We start from the raw sequence: 20,882 nt of genomic DNA, 5'->3' as shown, positions 1-20,882 counted from the left end.
ATATATAGATGGATATATATACATATATAGATGGATATATATACATGGACTTAGGAACAAAAGATGTGGCTCATGCATGTTCATTGCAGAGATAATCCTGCCTCTCTACTTGAAATTCCGCAATGGCTCTTCATTTCCTACAAGGTAAAGTACAATGTTCTAGGTGTAATATATAATGCCCACCACAACCTCTTTGTTATTTACCTCTCCAGCGTCCTCTTCCACCATTCACATTTAATTCCAAACTGACTTTATTTCTCTGAATGCATGGCACTGCAATCTGCCTTTGCACTTTTACTCATGCTGTTACTTCATCAGTTTTCCTTAAAGAATCAGGCCAATTGGGAGCGCCTGGGTGGCTCAGTCGGTTGAGCGTCCGACTTAGGCTCTGGTCATGATCTCACAGTTCGTGAGTTCGAGCTCTGCATCGGGCTCTGTGCTGACAGCATAGAGCCTGAAGCCTGCTTGGAATTCTGTGTCTCCCTCCCTCTCTGCTCCTCCTCCACTCATGATGTGTGTCTCTCTCTCTCTCTCTCTCTCTCTCTCTCTCTCTCTCTCTCTCTCTGTCTCTCCTTCAAAAAAAAAAAAAAATCAGGCCAGTTAACACTGCCTCTTAGAAGCCTTCCTTGATAACTCTCCTACAGTGGATATTGATGGTGTCCTACCCAGATGCCCTTTACTGCCAATGTGCTCATATGTGTCATCTGTTGGCATATTGGACAATCACAACTCACCGTTTCACTCTCCTTTGACTTTGAATTTCCTTCAGTCAAATTAGAGCCTTTTTTTCCTACAGCAAGATACAGCCAACTGCAGCTAGGCTGTAGTTCAAATCCAAGCCATCACCTGTTTCTGTGAGTAACTGGAACACTGCCAAACTCATTTATTTACACATAGTCTTTCACACTACAATGGCAGAGTCATCATTGCAACAGATACTAAATGGCCCAAAAAGACTAAAACATTAACTATTTATATTTTTACCAAAAATTTTTGATGATCGCTAGAGGGTACAAAATGTGGGAAAGACTGTTGTAATTCATGCTCCAAAGTTAGCTTCTCATAGGATCATTCTGAAGCTGAACTCAAGCCAAGACTACGTTACTCTTTAGCTTTCCCCCCCCCCATCCTATTCTGCTTCCTTCATTCCTTTCCTGAGAACACTCCTAGAATAAAGCATTTAAGGATTCACTGATCCAAGTTCTACTTCTTGAAAACCTAAGGCAGTTAGTACCTGAAGTAGAGAGCAGACATTAACGATGGGATTCTAGAGTTGACTTCTTACTGATGAAGAGCAACCATGGCTTCCTTACTAACTGTGGGAGGAGTTTTGATAGTCTCTGCATCCCTTACATGCATCTGTGTGATTTCTAGTCTAAGACTTTCTCATGTGTGCTGGGATGGGAAAAGGTGGAAATGGATGCATTGACTGGTGCAATATTTGGGATAAAATGAGAGATGAGGTAGAAATAGCAAGCACATATGGAATTGGGTGGCTATCACTATGCATCATTAAATCCATGAAAAGAAAAAATAAAAATAACATGTTTAGATCTATTAACAAACAAGTGAAAGCACAGTGTGAGAGTCAGGACTCCTTAGACTCACTCAATGAGAATCCATCTCCTGAACATCAGGCACGGCTGAAGATCAGAGATCCTAAATTCTCAGCCAAGGTAAGTCTACTATGCCAGAATCGAGGCTCTGATAGGGAAAGCGAGGACTTTGAGACTAGATACAGAAATAATCTGGAAAGAACTTTCTATATTCAAAGACCTAGATTCCCCAGTTTCTTCCAAACCCTGTGGGCCTGTTGAAGTGGCCCTTACTGGAAGAAATAGTCCTCCCTTTTGTTTGACAATTACACAAAGGCCTCAAATCTGCTAATGCCTTTCAGGACAACGTTTGCCCTTCTGAGGATCTGTTACCATCTCACCTCCCATGCAACACATTCATAATCAGAGTCACAGCTCAGCAACCAACTGATGACTTACTGGGCCTGTTATAGGAAGGAAGATGCCATTTGTCAAGGAGCAGGACTGGCCACCATGTATACCACAGAATCTGAAGTGAACTTAAGGAGTGGAATCTAAGGATACGGTTAAAAGCAAATGGAGAGAACAGCATATAACACTGATGAGGGAGGGCTAATTGACACATGGCCACTTAGTACTCTAGCAAGGGTCTTGTGTTATATGTAACACACTGTTGGCATGGCCCAAATGGCTTAGCTGATTGGCCAGTGACCTGGCTGGAACAGCAAGATTGGAGAAGTCAGCAACAAGATCTGGGAAAGATGCATGTGGGCACAAGTGATGAGTTTCTTTGAACTATATCAACACCCACCAGAAAACATCCACTACAGAGGTGGCACTAAACCAAGTGAACAGAATGACTCACTGAGTAATTATGAGCCAGCTCCTTTACTTGGCTAACTACTGGCCAATGAACTTTTGGAAAGAGTAACCATGGCTAAGGAAGAAGACATTATGTTAAGTATTCTCTCTCTCTCTCTCTCTCTCTCTCTCTCTCTCTCTCACACACACACACACACACACACACAAATAAGGAGGAGGAGGAAAAGAGGAAGGGGAGATAGAGAAGGAGAAAGAGAAGAAGGAAACGTTCAGAGGTGATAGATAACATATTATAATAATGATTTCACTAGTGTATTCTTATTTATACACTCATCAAGTGGTATATGTTAGTACAACCTTGTTTTTACGTCAATCACATGTCAATAAAGTGGCCTAAAAAAAGGAAAAAATAAAAGAGAGTGAGAAAGAGAGTGGCCACAGAGGCAGAGATGGAGATAAACATTGTTTTAATACCATGAGCAATCTCCCACCAGGTCTGAGATTCCACAGTGCATGCAGAAAAATACCCGTATCATCATCTTCCATACACATTGCCGTATTTATAATGATGTTTTAATTGGGTTTGTTTAAAGATATGAAGAATGTACAATCCAAGCTTCTCTAAATATGCCTCTTGCACTGTCCTTGATGCATTTGTGAAAGTTGATTCTCAGCTTAATCTTTAATATTTTGCTAATTCCTACAACCTTAGCCTAAGATTGCACCATAAAATAAGCCTCAGGTTATTTGTTATTTCAGCTTTTTTCTTTGATAAGGTAGCATTCCATAAGGGTAAGAATTTTCCTGTAATGAGAGACATTTGTGATGAAAGCTTCTGCTATATTTCTGTCTATAGACCATAAATTTAAGAATAAGATCATGGGCCCTTGCCTTGAATCTGTGCACAGAATGAAACATAGGGAGGGGCTAGAGAGTCTGTTTTTACTAATCATCATTATTCTGTAAAAATGTCAACTCTCCTCTCATTTTTATCCCATGTGGACTTTATCACAGTCCTCTCTCTGCCTTTCATTAAATGAGACCCCTGCTCGGTTGTCCTTATGCCCCAAAGTGAGTCATCCAAGGTCAAGGCTAAATTGTAACGGGGGCAGAGAACCTAAAGGAAGGATGCCCTGGATTTACTCCCCTTGAAGGGGAGGGTGAAAGGATATCTTGATCAAAGCAGTAATTTTGGAACTGAAAATTGGGATGTAATGTTTTCTTTATTGTTTAATCATGGGATGAACCTAGAAATTCACAGCCTTCTGATATAATTTGTAACAAAATTTCTTTTTGAGGTGCAGAACAAAAATTAGGAACATACAAGCCTACTTTTAAAGTGTGAATGGGGCATTTTAAAAATGTATATTCTGAAGCAAGATACAATGAAGCTGTATTTCTGAAGAAACATGTATTTTGCTAAAAAGTGAGTTCTTAATCATCATCTAAAGTACATTTTCTCCTTTTGAGAATTGTTTGGCTCAAAACTTTATAAAAGGTGTAAATGTAATAAATATGTTTGGATAAGATTTCCCTGTAATTTCCACCAGCACTAAATATTCACGCAAATTCACTCATATATCAAGATGTAGATAAAGCAAAGGTTTTGAAATCAGAATTGATTTTAAACCCAAGCTTTGGAAATGAATACTCTCTAAACTCTCTGAACTTCAGTTTCCTCATCTGTAAATGGGGATACTCCACCTTAAAATTTTCTTTTGACTACAAATTTGATGACATACATCAAAGTGCCCAATATAGAAATGGTAGGATATCAGTTGATCTTTGTTGTTTTTTTTTTCCTATTATTATTCTCTTCCTTTCCTCTGGAAAATAAGAAATAAATTGATTCCTCTATTATTAGTGCATGAATATGTGTGAATTTTGCAACATTTTCACAGTTTTGTTCTTTTTTTTTTTTGAAAATCAAATTTGGGCTATTTTTTTTTTCCTTTTTACAATGTAATCAGGCTGAGGTAGATATAAGAAATACCTTTTATGTGATATTGAAGTTCAATTTATGAAACTAAAACTATATATATAACAGTAACTTTTTAGGGATTATTGCTTTCTGAGGCAAAGTGCTATAATAGAAATTATCTTTGACTTCCAACGAAGTCTGGATTTGATTCACCATCTATAGAAATTATCAAACTTCATATTTCTTGACTAGGAAATAAACACAATACAATTAGCACTATGTCAAAATGAGTTAATTGTAAAAGTGCTAAGAAAAATATAGAGTATTGGGGCGCCTGGGTGGCGCAGTCGGTTAAGCGTCCGACTTCAGCCAGGTCACGATCTCGCCGTCCGTGGGTTCGGGCCCCGCGTCAGGCTCTGGGCTGATGGCTCGGAGCCTGGAGCCTGTTTCCGATTCTGTGTCTCCCTCTCTCTCTGCCCCTCCCCCGTTCATGCTCTGTCTCTCTCTGTCCAAAAAAAAAAAAAAAAACGTAAAAAAAAAAAAATTAAAAAAAAAAAAAAAAAAAAAAGAAAAATATAGAGTATTAGTTACCTTTGAAATAAAAGTTAGCTACCTCAGTGAAAATTAATTTCTCCACATAATTTAATCTAAAATATTGACAGGATTATATATTTAAAAAAATAGTAATATTTTGTCATTATTTTTACCCTTATTGCTTCTCTTACAGTCTCCTGAGAAGAGCTGATTAAACAGGAATGTGAAGAAAAAAAAAAAAAAAAAAAAAAACAGAACTGTCATTATTTTTACTTTGAGCTCAAGACATAGTAACATATATCTAAAATTGACTTACTTCATTAAATCAGTCAGTCTAATTCTGATCCTTGAAATAGATGTAGACATCTTAATAAATAATAAATACAAATGCCAGAGAAAACCACCATAATATCCTCCCAGAAATATTAGAATGAATTAAATCAAATTTATATTAAAATTTTCATTTGTATGTAGCCATATATTAGATAATTTTGAGGAGTATTATAACTTTAGTTGTTTTTGTTTTTTTCATTTTTACCTAGGAATCCTAACTGATGCAACATTGAGAACTTTAATATCACCAGTAACCTACAGATCAAGAGGTGTCAACAACTTAAACATAGTTTGCAGCTATTTTTAAGTTCAGTTAGTTTCTCCTCCTGGGCATACGGACACAAAACCAAAAAATACCCTTCTGTAGGCTTCTATAAGCCTTCTTTTCCTTCCAGAGGGCGCCGATGAGGCCCAAACTGAGTAATGTCATAGGACTTTCATCTCCATTTTGAAGTGCATACATGATCTGGATCTGTTTATTTAGAAGCTTCAGATTCTCTTGGGTTATTTAAGCACATAGAAATAAAAGGGAAAAAGGAACTAAGACATATATTTTCCTGTAAGACAGTGGAGAATCAAAATAATAGCTAGCAAGTACAGATGATAGGTGAGGCCTTTTCCTTCAAAATTTTCCTTATATATTCTTCCCATTACATTTCATTTGTAAATTGAAGGTTGAGATAAATTCAACTTATATCCAATTTTCTTGCTGAATGTGATAGGAGATATGACTACACTACCTATTAGATCCTGCACTAAATTTCTTAGATAATCCCTGATAAAAGAAATGAGCACCATGCAACAGATTCCTTCAGAGCCATCTCTGTATGACAAGGGGACAATGTTTGTGTTAAAAAGGAACTCTACTATCTGAAAAATATGTGAATTTTGAGCATCAGACTCTTGGGAGTCTGGGAGTAGGGTTGGTAGTGCGCTACAAATGTTATAACATGGATGAGCCATGAGGACACTATGCTAAGTGAAATAACTTAGTCATAAAAAGACAAACCCCGTATGATTCCAATTATGTGAAGTATCTATAGTAGTTAAACTCATAGAGACAGAAAATAGAATCGTGGCTGTCAGGGGCTGGTGACAGAGGAAAATGTGGTGGTGTTTAATGGGTATACAGTTTCACTTTTTGCAAGATGAAAATTGTTCTGGCTGTTCTGAGTGCCTACTGATCACTTCCCTCTCACATATTGACTCAGGAAATATGATCAACTAGATCTTTGTATTTCACCTTCTATAGCCACTGCCATTTTTTTTTAATCTTACTCTAGTGCCTAATACTTTGCAAGTTTTCCCTAATAGATACAGTACACCTCTTGCAGGCCATCTCTCCTTCTGATTCACGGATTCACTCCTGACTGTACTTTAGAATCATGATGAGAGCTTTAATTTTAAAGCTCAGCCTTACCCTAGACCATCTAAATCAGATATGCTTGGTGTAAGGCCAGGATATTCTCATGTTTAAAAGTCTGATCAGGTGTGGTTTGAGGACAACTGGTTAAACCTTTCCTTAATTTTCCTCCCATTTGGTCGTACCTTTCTTTGTCCCATTCCCTCTAGGTCTTAAGAAAAAGAGAAATTTGGGGTTCAGTCAGTTAAGCACCTGACTGTTGCTTTTGGCTCAGGTCATAACCCCAGGCCCCACATAGTTGGACTCCCCACTGAGTGTGGAGCCTGCTTAAGACTGAGTGACTGACTCTCTCTCTCTCTCTCTCTCTCTCTCTCTCTGTCTCTCTCTCCCTCTCCCTCCTCGGTCCTCTCCCCCACTTATGTTCTCACTGTGTCTAAAATACAAATTTTAAAAAGAAAAAGAGAAATTAATGTTTCATTAATCCATCCTTAGGTGTTAGTAATTGATATTACATAAAAATTATCTGTTCTTGGGGGAAAAAGCAGATATAAGTATTTGTATTAGCAAAATATAATGACAATGAATGGTAATTCCTTGTATTGGAAATATGTTCTTTCAGTCTTTAACCAAGTAGATTATTTTTGCTCTTTCTCACAAATATTTTGGAGTTGACTACCTACCCCATCTATAATTGAGTATATCCTAAGATGTATATTTCAGATGTGGCAGATTTTTATTATTCTCTTTGAAAAAAATGGCAAGCATCAAAATATGTATGCCATAGCCTTTTCCAAACCACAAAATCACATTCTTTAGTCAAATAAGTTTAGAACAGCCTTCCTCTTATAATCCTCTCCTGGAAATTAACATTCCTTGGTTTGTGAAAGACCCACAATAGTCTCAAACCAAATAAACACAGGCTTCTTTGTACATTACTTAACATTTTAATATATTTAATATCATAACCATTCATTAAAGTATGTCTGAATGCTAGTGTTCAGTAGAACACCATTTGGAAGATGTCATTATACAGTGTTATGGGCTGAATTCTTTACACCAAATATCTATATGTTGAGGTCCTAACTCCCAGTATCTCAAAATGTAACTGTATTTGAATATAGGGTCTTTCAAGTGCTAATGAAGGTTAAATGATGACATTAGAATTGTCCCTAATTCAATATAACTGGTTCCTTATATGAAAAATAATTATTATGACATAGATAAGACTATATGAAAGCAGAAGGAGAATAAAAGAAAGGAAAGAGCCCTCAAAATGAAAGCAGTTCTATAAATACTTTGATCTTAGGCTTCTAGCCTCCAGAGCTTTGAAAAATAAATTTCTATTGTTTAAGCCACCCAATCAATGGTACTTTGTTATGGTAGCCCTAACAACATATATATGATAAAGTCATATATTGCATGTTTTCAGAAATTTCCTATTTTTAATGAAAGTATATGTTAAAAGAAGTTAATTAGGATATAGTTAATAATAATCTAATATCAACAATTATAATATTAATACTACTGTATATTTCCAGTGCACTGTAGCCTGTAAAACATGGCATTCCTTGTTATTCCTAATAACCTGAAGTCAGGGTAAGAAGTATCTTTCATAAATGAGGTGAAGGTCAGATAGAAATTAAGTGATTTATACAAAACCACATGTCCAGAGACAGGACCAGAGCCCAGGCCCTCTGATTCCATGCCCAGGATTAAAACATAGAATGAAGTTGTTATTACAGAATTGTCTCACCATAAAAAATCAATAACCCTTCCCAAATGGTAAATTAATAGCCCACTTGTTCATTTAAGAATTGCCCCACTAAGAATAATTAACGGGCTTCCATCTGTGGGATTTTTTTTTTCTGGAAGCCATCATCTATAAAGAAAATTTTAATGAATCATTTAGAATTTAGATAAAAAATACTCTACCATCAGATTGTTTGTTCAATATACAACAGAAGTCTTTATAATGTGTTTGTAAATATTTCTAGGGAAACTAGATTAATACAACTCCTAGTAAAAGTGTGCAGCTGTGAAATGAGGAACATGAGAATATTGAAACTAGGGAACACAGTGAACTAAAAGAGAAGGGAGATGATATAAATTAAGCATGAAAAGAATGAGAGATTGCAGAGTCTGGGGGAAAAGATGTTATTCTATAATGTTAAATACAAACTATGACTTTATTTTACCTGATATATTGGGAATTTATTTTTTTAAGTTTTTATTTAAATTACAATTAGTTAACATACAGTGTGATATTAGTTTCAAGTGTACAACATAGTGATTCAACAATGCCATACAGCAAGTGCAGTCCTTCATACCCATCACCCACCCTGTACCCACCTCCCCTCTGATAACCATCAGTTTGCTGATATATTGGGAATTTGAACCTATTTAATTCACTATATAATGCCTGAAGATATTTAACAAATTAGGATATATTTTATTTAAAGCAAACTACTGAAAAAGAAAGCATTTTGCACAATACGATTTTCACTGCAACATCAATTCACCATCACGATCTAGACAATGGATCACTCTGATCTGTCCCATGTATGCTAGAGATAACTAGGAATGCAGATATCCATATATGCAATAGTGGGTCAATGAAGGTGTCATACAACTTATTAATACACAGGTCCTGAAGTATTTAAATTTCTGATACAGTTTTGAGTCATGATAATTTACATGTGCCAACTAATCAGTATATTATGAGTCAATAAATAACCAATGTCCTTTTCTACTCCCATTAATTTTTAAGAGTATTAATTAATAAGATTATCCCCATTTAATGTTTCTATATTTATTAGGGTTAACAATGGTATGTTTGAGAAAATGCAGAAGGAAACAAACAAAAAGCTATAACGCTTGTAAGTGGCCCTCAATACGCCACCTGTCTTCAGAGTAAAGCTTCTCCTTTAGATGAATTTAAGGTATTTGTTTGCTTTCATTATAATAAAGCACCATTATTACCTACTCACTCATGTGCATTTGAATCATGACAGGAAGACGTGTCAGCACCTACATAAAGATGACCATTCTACACATGATCAAAATTACAACATAATGATTAATATCATGCCGAAAGGGAAAAGCAAGATTTCCAGAAAAAGATCCATGAAGGGATTCAGTTGAGTCATGTTTTAACTAGAAAGCAGAGGTTATTTCTGAAGAGATGAGACTTAATTATACTAAAGTATTTGTAATCAGTATTGGACTATTTTTCCAGGCCTACGATTGAATATTTCAAAATGCTGGAATCAAAGCACACTTGCCATTTGATCTATACAGAACCCATCAGCGTTTACATTAACTCAGTGAACTATTTCATAGTATTGTCAATTTCTCATCAACTAGTCCAAAAAATGGGCGTATAAAAATGACATTCCCTTTATTTCTGGTTGTGTCAACTTAAATGATCAATGTGAGAAAATACCACATAATCAAAAAAATGTCTTCCGTATTTTAGTATTTTAACTGTAATATTTATCAACAAGTTCACCACAATTTTGATCACAAAAATGTTGAACATACCAAACCTCAACAGAAGGGCGACAAATAAATACATTGTAGAGCATTTATGTACCATGTGATAATACTATGTCATTATAATGTGTATTAACAGATTTGAGTAAGTCCATAATACGCTTATAATAAAACGTGGCAATAAACACAGATAAAATGTGGCAGGAAACCCTAAACAAATATGAGATCACTCGTATAAAAATGCATTGAAAATGTATCAAAAGTATCTTCAATGGTGTCTCTTTATAAAGATTAGAGATGATTTGGGGGTACCTGGGTGATTTGGTTGAGTAACTGATTCTTGGTTTTGGCTCAGGTTCAAGATCTCACACGTTCCTGAGATTAAGACCCACGTCGGGCTCTACACTGATGGCACAGAGCCTACTTGGGATTCTGTCTCTCCCTCTCTCTCTCTCTGCTCCTCCCCTTGCTTGTATGCAATTTTTCAGCCAGAACATCACTTAACCTCTCTGAGTCTGATAACTTTGTGTAGTGTGGGGAAAACATTGTCAATATTGCATGCACTCTTTCAGACCTACCACTGACCTACCACTGCAGACCCAAGCCCTGGACAACTTCATTTCTCATGCAGAAGCAAGCTGTCCCCACAAATGTAACCCTATCATTTTGCAGTGGAGAAATACGGGGCTGATTTCTTACCTTTTTCCTGCAACTGTGAAGATAAGAATAGTTACTTAATATTAATGAAATCTGACTCTCGGACTTTCTTCTGCTTGATTTTGCATTTAAAAATAAACACAATTATTCAAGTCTTTTAACAAGTGTTATCAGCCTTCCCTTCATGTTTGATGACTCTGTCCCAAATCTATGACTGTGTGTAATGATTCCAAAACCATTAATCTGATGAAGCCAACCAGTAATCAATGCAGAAACAAAGACAAAAATGCAAAAGCGTTCCAAGTGAGATTTGACAAAAATGACTGTATCTACAAAGTATTCCAATTTCTCTAATTGGTTAACAAGGGAATGCACTGGGAGAAAATGATCTACTGAATATAATACTTCAATAAATGAATTCCCCAGGATCTCACATTTTAAATGATCTGATTAGTAGAAATTTAAAAGTTGAACAAAATTCTCTAAGTGTACATTTCAACTCCCCACATATTGCATGTAATGCATGCAAGACACTTTTTCAATGATATGTTAAATAAACTGGTTATGACACAGAGAGAGATAGGGAAGAGAGAGGGGGCTGTTAGGACTACATTAGAAAGAGGGAGAAAAGATGGAACTTAAAATTATTTGCTTTGAACCATCCATCAAAAGATTATAAGTGACTATAGCAGGAGGTTTCGCATGTTGGTAATATTTTCTCCTCTACTACGAACTTTGGTCTTCTACTGTTATAAAGAGGATATCAAAACTTCCAGTGGAAAATCACTGTTATTTCCTGCTCCATCTATAACATCTCTATGTGTTGGAGAGAGGTGCAGCCTGCAATATCTCTGGAATTCTCTAAATTCCACCTGCATCATTTCATTCAGTTCAGGACATAAATACTATCTTATCTTCATCACTCCCAAATTTATCTACTCATCAATTTTCTCTGTCACTCAAATGTTCAATTGCTTTTTATACATCTTCATTTCAGTGAAATTTAACTTAGTCCCTATCCTACAAAGTAATCCTGATCTCATAGTCACCTCTGAAGCCTTTTCCATGTCTGTTACAGGCAATAACTTTAATGAGCTGCTAAGGGCCAAATCTTGTAGTCATCCTTAACTGTCTCTTTCCCTTGCCTTCATCCTTCAGTCTATGATCTAGTTCTACTAGTTTTGAAATTAAAAAGATATCTAGGAGCACCTGGGTGGCTCAATCAGTTAAGTATTCAACTCTTGGTTTCAGCTCAAGTCATGAACTCACAGTTGGTTCATTAGTTCAAGCCCCGATCAGGTTCCGCACTATCAGCAAGGAGCCTGCTTGGAATTCTCTCTTTCTCCCTCTCCCTCTGCTTCTCCCCTGCTCATTCTCTCTCAAAATAAATAAAAATAATTTCTTAAAAAAGATATCCCAAATCTAGACACTTCTATCTCATCATAGTGCCAAAAAAAAAAAAAAATGGAGACAATGTTATTAACTATTAGATTTAAAAGAATAGATCACATCAAAATAGGCATTGCATTAGTATGTAGCAGAAAAACAAAAATAATTTTAGGACTATGGAAGTAATCAGCTGCTATTAAAAACAAAAGGCTTCAGGGCGCCTGGGTGCCTTGGTCGGTTAAGCGTCCGACTTCGGCTCAGGTCATGATCTCACGGTCCGTGAGTTCAAGCCCCGTGTCAGGCTCTGTGCTGACAGCTCAGAGCCTGGAGCCTGTTTCAGATTCTGTGTCTCCCTCTCTCTCTGCCCCTCCTCTGTTCATGCTCTGTCTCTCTCTGTCTCAAAAATAAATAAACGTTAAAAAAAAAAATAAAAAAAAAAAAGGCTTCTATGATAAAAAAATTTAATATTGTGTTAAACAGTTTAAGTTCATTTGTTATTAGGTTTCTACAGAGCTTTTATTTTTATTTTTTTAATGTTTATTTATTTTTGAGAGAAAGGGAGACAGAATGCGAGCAGGAAAGGAGCAGAGAGAGGAGACAAAGAATCCAAAGCAGGCTCTGAGCTGTCAGCACAGAGCCCAATGTGGGACTTGAACTCATGAACTGTGAGATCATGACCTGAGCTAAAGTCAGAGGCTTAACTGACTGAGCCACCCAGGCGCCCCTCTACAGCTTTTAATATAGAAATATTCATCAAGAATTTCATGGAGGACAATATAATAAAAAGGCTACCGAAAACACAATGGAACATAAAATCAATTTATTTGAGGAGAATTCGACACTAATTTAAGAAATATAGCCTTCAAAAAAACTTGCAGATATATGTTTGTTTTTACTTCCAAATTCAAGATGTTTATCCAGCATCAACTTTGTTCTTGTTTTTGTGGTGGTTGTTGGACCTTTTTACTTTCCCAAACTCTGAACACTGGAATATCCCAAGATTTAGTTCTATTTTTTTAATTTGTTTTTAATTTTTAAATTTTCAACTTGTTTTTAGAGAGAGAGAGAGAGAGAGAGAGAGTGTGTGTGTGTGTGTGTGTGTGTGTACATGCAAGTGGGGGAGAGGGGCAGAGGGAGACAGGCAGGGTGCAGAGGGAAAGAGAATCCCAAGCAGGATCTACCCCTCCCCTGCTCACTCTCTCTGTCTCTCTCAAAATAAATAAATTAAAAAAATTAAAAATAAAAAAAATAAATCTCTTCACACACACACACACACACACACACACACACACACACACACCCTATTGGTTCTGTTTCTCTGGAGCACCTTAATTGGTACAACTACTTACCTGATATTATGCATTCCTTTGTGTATTTTTTCTCCCTGTATCATTAAACTGGAAATTTGTGAGACAAATTTTGTTTCATTGATGCACTATTACATATCATCTTCTAGAAATGTGTCAGCGACGTAAGATCTCACAAAATGTGTGTTGAGTGAATAAATACTATTTTTGACAAGCTATGTCAGGATAATTAAAGCAAAATAACAACCAAACAGAAAAACAAATAGCACTTACTTTAGTAAGTCAACCATTGTACTTCTGTGTTTTTCACAGTATTTGTAATAAACGGTCTGTATATGTCCTTACGCAAAGTGTAAAATTAATAAGCAATATCATCTTGCATGACTTCTTATTTAACTCCACAGTCTTTCAGTATACATTTAATATGTGCCAGGAATTTTCACGTGTTATATTTAATACACATAAACATCTTACAAGGTAGGAAACTGTATTTAAAATACAAGAATACTAAAGTTCAAAATGGTAATCAGGATAAAACCTACTTTTGTCATAAGGCTGAGTGCAATACTGCATTTAATAAGAAAGTCAGGTTAAAATATAAGCTTTGTTAATAGAGTGAACGTAGATAATCAGAAGAAACAAATATTCCCGTGTTTTATTCAAATTTCCAATGTCATTGAGTGCATTATGCTTTGCTTCATTTTGCTACAAAGAAACAATTATATTATGGGATGAGGGGTTGTCAAGAGTTATATGAGAGATCCTATTGTAATTTATTAACAGATGTGGAATATGAAAATTGCAAAGTTTGAATTCTTCAAATTCACTCTTGATTTTAAAAGCCAATTAAAGATGCAAATAAATATTAAATATGCATGTTAAAACAAGACTGTGAATGAAGCACACTGACCTCGTGACTTGATAGATAGATAAGGGCAAAAGCTGAAAAATATTAATTAGTAGGAACCATGATGTCTGTAAGGATATAATTAGCTGTGATGGTGCTACTTCATATGAATTTTACACTTATTCTATCCTCAAATTATAAAGTTTATCAGAATTTCTCATGTGACTTCCTACCTTTGTGACAATGACTTATCATTATACATTGACCATTAAAACTCAAGGCAATAGTTTCTGTTTATTTTTGTAGGAAATTATATTTATTCGTCTATATTTGTTGTAGAAAATTTAGTTTTATTTATTTAGCTCACTAACTATGACTTTGCTGATTGTGCTATGATGAACTCAACAAGCATAAAACCTGGTGATTAGCCACCTGGTTCCCTCCATGTAATAATTATCACACAAGTTTTTTTTGTTTTGTTTTTTTAATGACCATGGCAAAGACATTCTTATAGCCCAACACCAAATTCTGACTTTTTCTTTAATAGTACCTACCATATTATGCAGAGGGTGCTCAAATAAATGTGGATTCAACACAAATTACCAGAGTTCACTGTATCAAAGAAACAAATGAAGAAAAAACAAAACAAACAAACAAACAAACAAACAAAGGCATTGAAACCATTTTGTTAGTAACTTATACATTTATATGAGGGCTGATCTCAACGACCCTGATTATTTTCTTCATATCAGCACACAAATTGCCATTGTTACCGTTTGGATACATTTTCAAATATCCAACTATACTACTATAAGAACTGACAGCCTGTGAAAAGTCTGAACTTGCTTATAATTTTTCTAATAATGGAACTCAGAGCCAGGAATTTATCAAACACTTGCACTTTCCTCATAATGTTTGGGGATATTTGGAAAACATTTTACAATCTTCACTGTTCAAAGGAAAACACTGTCTTTGCTTGTAATGACCAAAGCATTTACTTTTTTTGGAAATGTTTTCAACCCAAAGAAAAAGGTTTTCATTTAGAAATGTAAACATTTTGGCTGTCAGGGAGGTACCAAATAAAAGATTCCCTGATTGCTTTAAATGAGCCATTTAGAAAACCCTTGCCAATGTAGACACAGTTAGTCAGTATTCTACAATGTGTCAAAGCGTTCCACCTTCTTTGGTGCTTTGTAAATCACACCAGGGATTTGAGTAAATTAAGTTAGTTTTTTTCACTAGAAACCAGATGTTGTACCTCCACTGAGTTTTATTTGGGAAAACAATGCATTATTAAGTGACTATGAGCCATGCAATCAGGAAGAAATATTGCATCTGGGTGTCAAAATTTATGCGAAGTTTCAACCTGCTGCAATAGAAAGTCTTCAAAGTAATACTTAACCCCCGCTAACAGAAGTCTGGAAATAACATAAAATGATTACTAAATTTTCTAAATTCCAAAGATGTGTGACAGACCATAGACAAAGGTCAAAAGCATCCCTATAAGAGTTAGCAAATAGAATGAGTTGTCTAAAATGAAATAGGATGTGTGTGTGTGTGTGTGTGTGTGTGTGTGTGTGTGTGTGTCTGGGCACGCATGCACACATGTGTGTCAAAAAGCTCATGTCAATAAAGCCAAATGGAATCAGAGACCCAACTGAGCCAGCACATCAAGATCCTAGAAGGTAACTAACCAAACTATGTAGAAAAGAAAGGGTAAAAGAGGGAAGTTAGAAGTTAGAATGGAGGGAAGCAAAAAGAAAAGGAAGGAAGGTGGGAGAGAAGGAATGAAGCATGAAGAGAGGGAGAAAAGAAAGGAAGAAGAAATGAAAAGAGGAAAGAGGGAGAAAGAAAGAAAGGAAAGAAACATTTAGAAATTGGAAGCATATTTATCAACTCAAATGTATGTCTAAGACCTCCCAGATTGTGGCTGTAAGTAATTGCACTTTCCTCACCCACAAGATTTCTAACTACTAAGAGATTTGTCCCCTTAAGAATATTCCAGTTTTGGGGCACCTGGGTGGCTCAGTCAGTTCAGCATCTGACTTCTGCTCAGGTCATGATCTCACAGTTCGTGAGTTCAAGCCCCACGTCGGGCTCTGTGCTGACAGCTCAGAGCCCGGAACCTGTTTCGGATTCTGTGTCTCACTCTCTCTCTGCCCCTCCCCTGTTCACACTCTGTCTCTTTTTCTCTCAAAAATAAACATTAATTTTTTTTTAAAAAGAATATATCAGTTTTTCTGGGCATCCTCCAAAGAGCATCTCACAACTTGTCCACTGCAAATCATGATATAGGGTCTGTTCCATTCCTCTCCTCTTGCTTTTATGTTTACTTGACCCTGCTAAAGGAGCCTGTGAAGTCAAATTCTAAAAACTTCCAGCTGCTGCCCATTATGTTACTTCCATTGTTCTTTTCCTAAGGATGTTAAATCATGTGGTATAAGGCATCTTCCATGTATCCTCAAGGAATTCTGAGATATGTTGAAATACAAGATGTTGATGGTTTGTACGAAAAAATAGGAGAATGACCTCTTCCATGATTAAGGTTCATATTTTCTGGGTCTCTAGCCACAAGCACAGATGACTGACTGTCAGTCTAGGTGACATACTCTTTCTTGAATGGTTAAGTCAGCTTCTGGCTCTTTCTTCTCTACTGTAGGAAATCAAACCTAACCCAAGGAGCTGGCCTTGAAACACACGTTTTCTCACATCTTACTCAGTCTCCCACTATTCGCATCATTTCCTAACCCCAAACTCTTTACTTTTCCAAATTTTCAAAGAAAAACAGTGCCTTCACATGCCAGTCTATGTACAGAGATACAGGGGAAAAGATGCTCATGTGCCAGCAAGTTTGTACTAATTAGCATCTTGGAACAGGTAACTCCATACATACATAATCATACCTAATTATACATGTATTTATAGTTCTTCAACTCATAGTCTTTATATTATAATTTCAGTTATAGATAAAGCCCCTTTCCTGGTTGCCCATATCATTAAGCTTACAATTTCCTGAAAATATGCTCACAAGATTTCATGGAAGGAGGAAGAAGACATTTCACACAATCTCATTTTCAAGAGAGAAAAGGTATCAACAATCAACATCTGAGAAGTATTTTTATTTGACAGATTTACTTAATTCATACTGGTTGCCTTAGTGAATGTATTAGCTTCTATGGCTGTGTAACAAACAAACAACCTCAACACATAATCATTTAAAACAATAAACATTAACTATAGAGGACAAACTCATGGTTACCAGAGGGGAGGTGGGGGGGATGGTTTAAATAGGTGACGGATATTAAGGACTGCACTTGTGGGGATGAGCACTGAGTATTAGATGGAAGTACTGAATCACTATATTGTACACCCGAAACTAATGTTACACTGTATGCTGACTGGAATTTAAATAAAAACTTAAAAAATAAAACAGTAAGTATTTATCATTGAACTATTTCTGTGGGTCAGGAATTCAGGAGTTTAGCTGAGTGGTTGTGGCTTCTGTTCTTTCATGAAATCACCGTCAGGATACTGGTAAAGACTGCAATCATCTAAAGACTTGACAGGGCTGGAAGATATGTTTCTAAGATGGTCCAAATGTTTCCAACATGGTTTTTGAAAAGAGGCCTCTTTTTCTTACTACATGGACCTCTCCATATAGAATCCTTACAACATGGCAGCTGACTTCTCCAGCAGTGATTAAGCCAGGAAAAAGCAAGAAAGAAACCATAATGCTTTTCAGGACCTTGTCTCAAAAGTCACATATATTCTGCCACATTCTCTTTAATTAGAAGATAGTTACTAAGTTTGGCCCACATTTAATAAGAGAGTAAGAATTAAGCTGCACCTTTTCAGAAGAGGAGTAGCAAAGGCTTTTGCATATATTTTAAAATACCACAGGAGGAATATGTACAATATTTGACAAAGGTTCACACAGAAAAAAAATATGGACAAGACTGAATGAATACAGACTTCTATCATTAGAGAATCTGCCTAAGATACTTTACTTTGGGAAGAAGATGAAAATAATTTAATAGATATTGGATGTGTTTTGGATGTATATAAAAGGTTTTCGTCTATTTCAAGGTCTTTACTTGGCTGAAATAGAGATAGACTCTATTCTCAATCTCTTGTTCCTTTTTGTTGTGGTTGTTAGTATGTCCACAATTCCATTTCTAGTAAATGATGAGAAACTTCATTTCACTTCTTCATTAAAATGATAGCATCTATACTGGGAGATGGAATTTTGGAGTGGCCTCAACAGACCACTTATAGGACACATGGGAATCACATACAAGATTTTCTGACCAGGAAGCCACAAAGCTACAGACTGAACCATACTGTCATTGGCAGGACAGTTCAAGGTACCAAATGGCCTAGAGAAACATGAGAATACAGGGAATATATACTAATATAATAAATTATATTATGATACAAATATGTCTTACCATTACATCTTAGAGATCAACTGTAACAGCAACAACAACAAAAATGAGCTATTTCATTTTTTTCTTTGAGATTAGCAGTTTAATGTGTAGGTGTAGGGTGGATATTAGACATCTGGTTTAGCAAGAGTAAGTACTGACAGTGGCAGTATAAGCAGCAAATTTTTATAGTATTAGCAATTCAAATTTAAGTATCAGATTAGTGTGGTATTGGAATCATTCATTGGAATATGTTTGGAGGCCACAACTTTTCTCAGCCAAACTTCTTTTTTTAAGCAAAATAATATGGTGTTTCTCAGTGTGTTTATCAAAATATGCCATTCAATGATATTAAAATTACTTGATGTTCAACCATAACTTTTATATCATTTACAAAATAAAAATTCATGTAAGCCATGGATCTAATAGGATGTTCTACAATTGTGGTCCCACTGCCATCATTCCAACTTTAGCCCACTTGCAGCAAATCCTGTGATGTGGGCATCTAGGAGAAGCCCTGGCTCTTATCTACTCTAATTCTACCTCTGTAGTATTTAAATTGTGACTTGTTTTCAGGTTGCCATTTAAATATCATCTATGAGACACATTGAAAAATAACTCATTATCAGATTCAATTATATGAAGGCAAATCCTAATCATCCTTCTTCTGTCAAACAAATGAGGCATTCCATTAACAGAGACTTTAGGAATGACCATTTCAAAATAATTTGTCTGTATCGGAGTTTAATATATACACTTTAAGAAGTTACCTGAACTTACAAGGACATGGTTGTAACAGGACCTGTTTTTATTTTTTCCCCATACAGCCTCAGTATCAGTTAGCTTTTGCACCCAAACTTAGTGATTAAAACAACCACCACCATGTATTTGACTCATAATTCTTTGGGTGAGCTAGATAATCTTCTAGACTGATCTACCTCTGTTGATATATGCTGAACTCAGTCACGTGGCTGTAGATATTTGAAAGGTCATCTGAAGGATGGATAATCTAGAAGGGTATCACCCCTACACATGTGGCGATTGACAGCCAGTCACCCGGGGCAACTGAGGGGACTGTGCCACATGTTTCTCATCATCTAGTAAAAATAGCCTGGGCTATTTCAAATGGCTGTCCCAGGGTTTTCCACCACAGCAAGAGAAGGAAAGCCACCCTGTCCCATCATGTCTGGAATGGCTCATCATGTAAAGCATATGACAGGGCTGATGCAGATGCAAGGAGGAGAGACAGGCTCCACTACTGATGGGAGGATCTCTTATGTCACAATGCAAGGGTATGAAATGAAAATAATTTGCAACATTTTTTACAGTGTAGAATCATCCTGTTATCTCAAACTTTGTAAGAGTACAGAGGTTTGGCTGGGTTCACAGAATAGGTGTAAGTAGTGTATAATAGTGAAATGACCATAAGCTTTGGAGTCAGAAAAATGATGTGACCATTCATTCATTCATTCATTCATTCAAACATTATACATGTATTTGAATATGGTGATTATTCCAAACAATTCAACAATCATTGATTCATCAAACGTTTACTGAGTGTCTCTTATGTGCTAGGTACCATTCTGGGTACTAGCAATATGGCAGAATACAATGGTAGAGAAAACAAGGTTCTGCTCTCATGGAATTTGTATTCCACACAGACCAATACACACACACACACACACACACACACACACACACACACACACACAGCAGAAAAATTTTTCAAAAGAAGAAACAAAATAATTTATTTGACATAGTAGGTCAGTGAAAATCTCTTTGAGGAGGTGACATTTCATCTGAAAACTGATTAACAGGAAAGTATTTATCCTTCAGAATGGAGATCCTAGTATAGGAAGTAGAGGAAAAATCAAATACAAGATCCTAAGGCAAGGATGAGCTTAATGTTTCAAAGAATAAAATGAGACAAGTGCCTGGCCAGAATTGTATGGGCAAGGTAAAGGTACAGGGAATGAGACATGTTCATTTTCAGTTACCAGGGGCATAGTCTATAAATCAGGAGGGTTGAATATGGGTCATAGGTACGTACATCCCCCTGACCCTATAGACTCTCTGCCCCATGGGAAAGGGCAGAGCTAGAGCAGGCCTAGAGTGGGGTCCTCTATAGCACAAAGTCTAAGAAAGTGAAACTTATTACCAGTCTAAGGGTGCAGTCCCTGACTACAAGGATTTCATAGTCTGGCTGAGGGAATATTATTTTAAATACACGATAGAAAATGCTTGTTGAGGAATATACA

The sequence above is a fragment of the Panthera uncia genome (assembly GCF_023721935.1).
Source record: "Panthera uncia isolate 11264 chromosome B3 unlocalized genomic scaffold, Puncia_PCG_1.0 HiC_scaffold_1, whole genome shotgun sequence".
Classification (NCBI taxonomy): domain Eukaryota; kingdom Metazoa; phylum Chordata; class Mammalia; order Carnivora; family Felidae; genus Panthera; species Panthera uncia.
Note: the sequence above shows the minus strand (reverse complement) of the source record.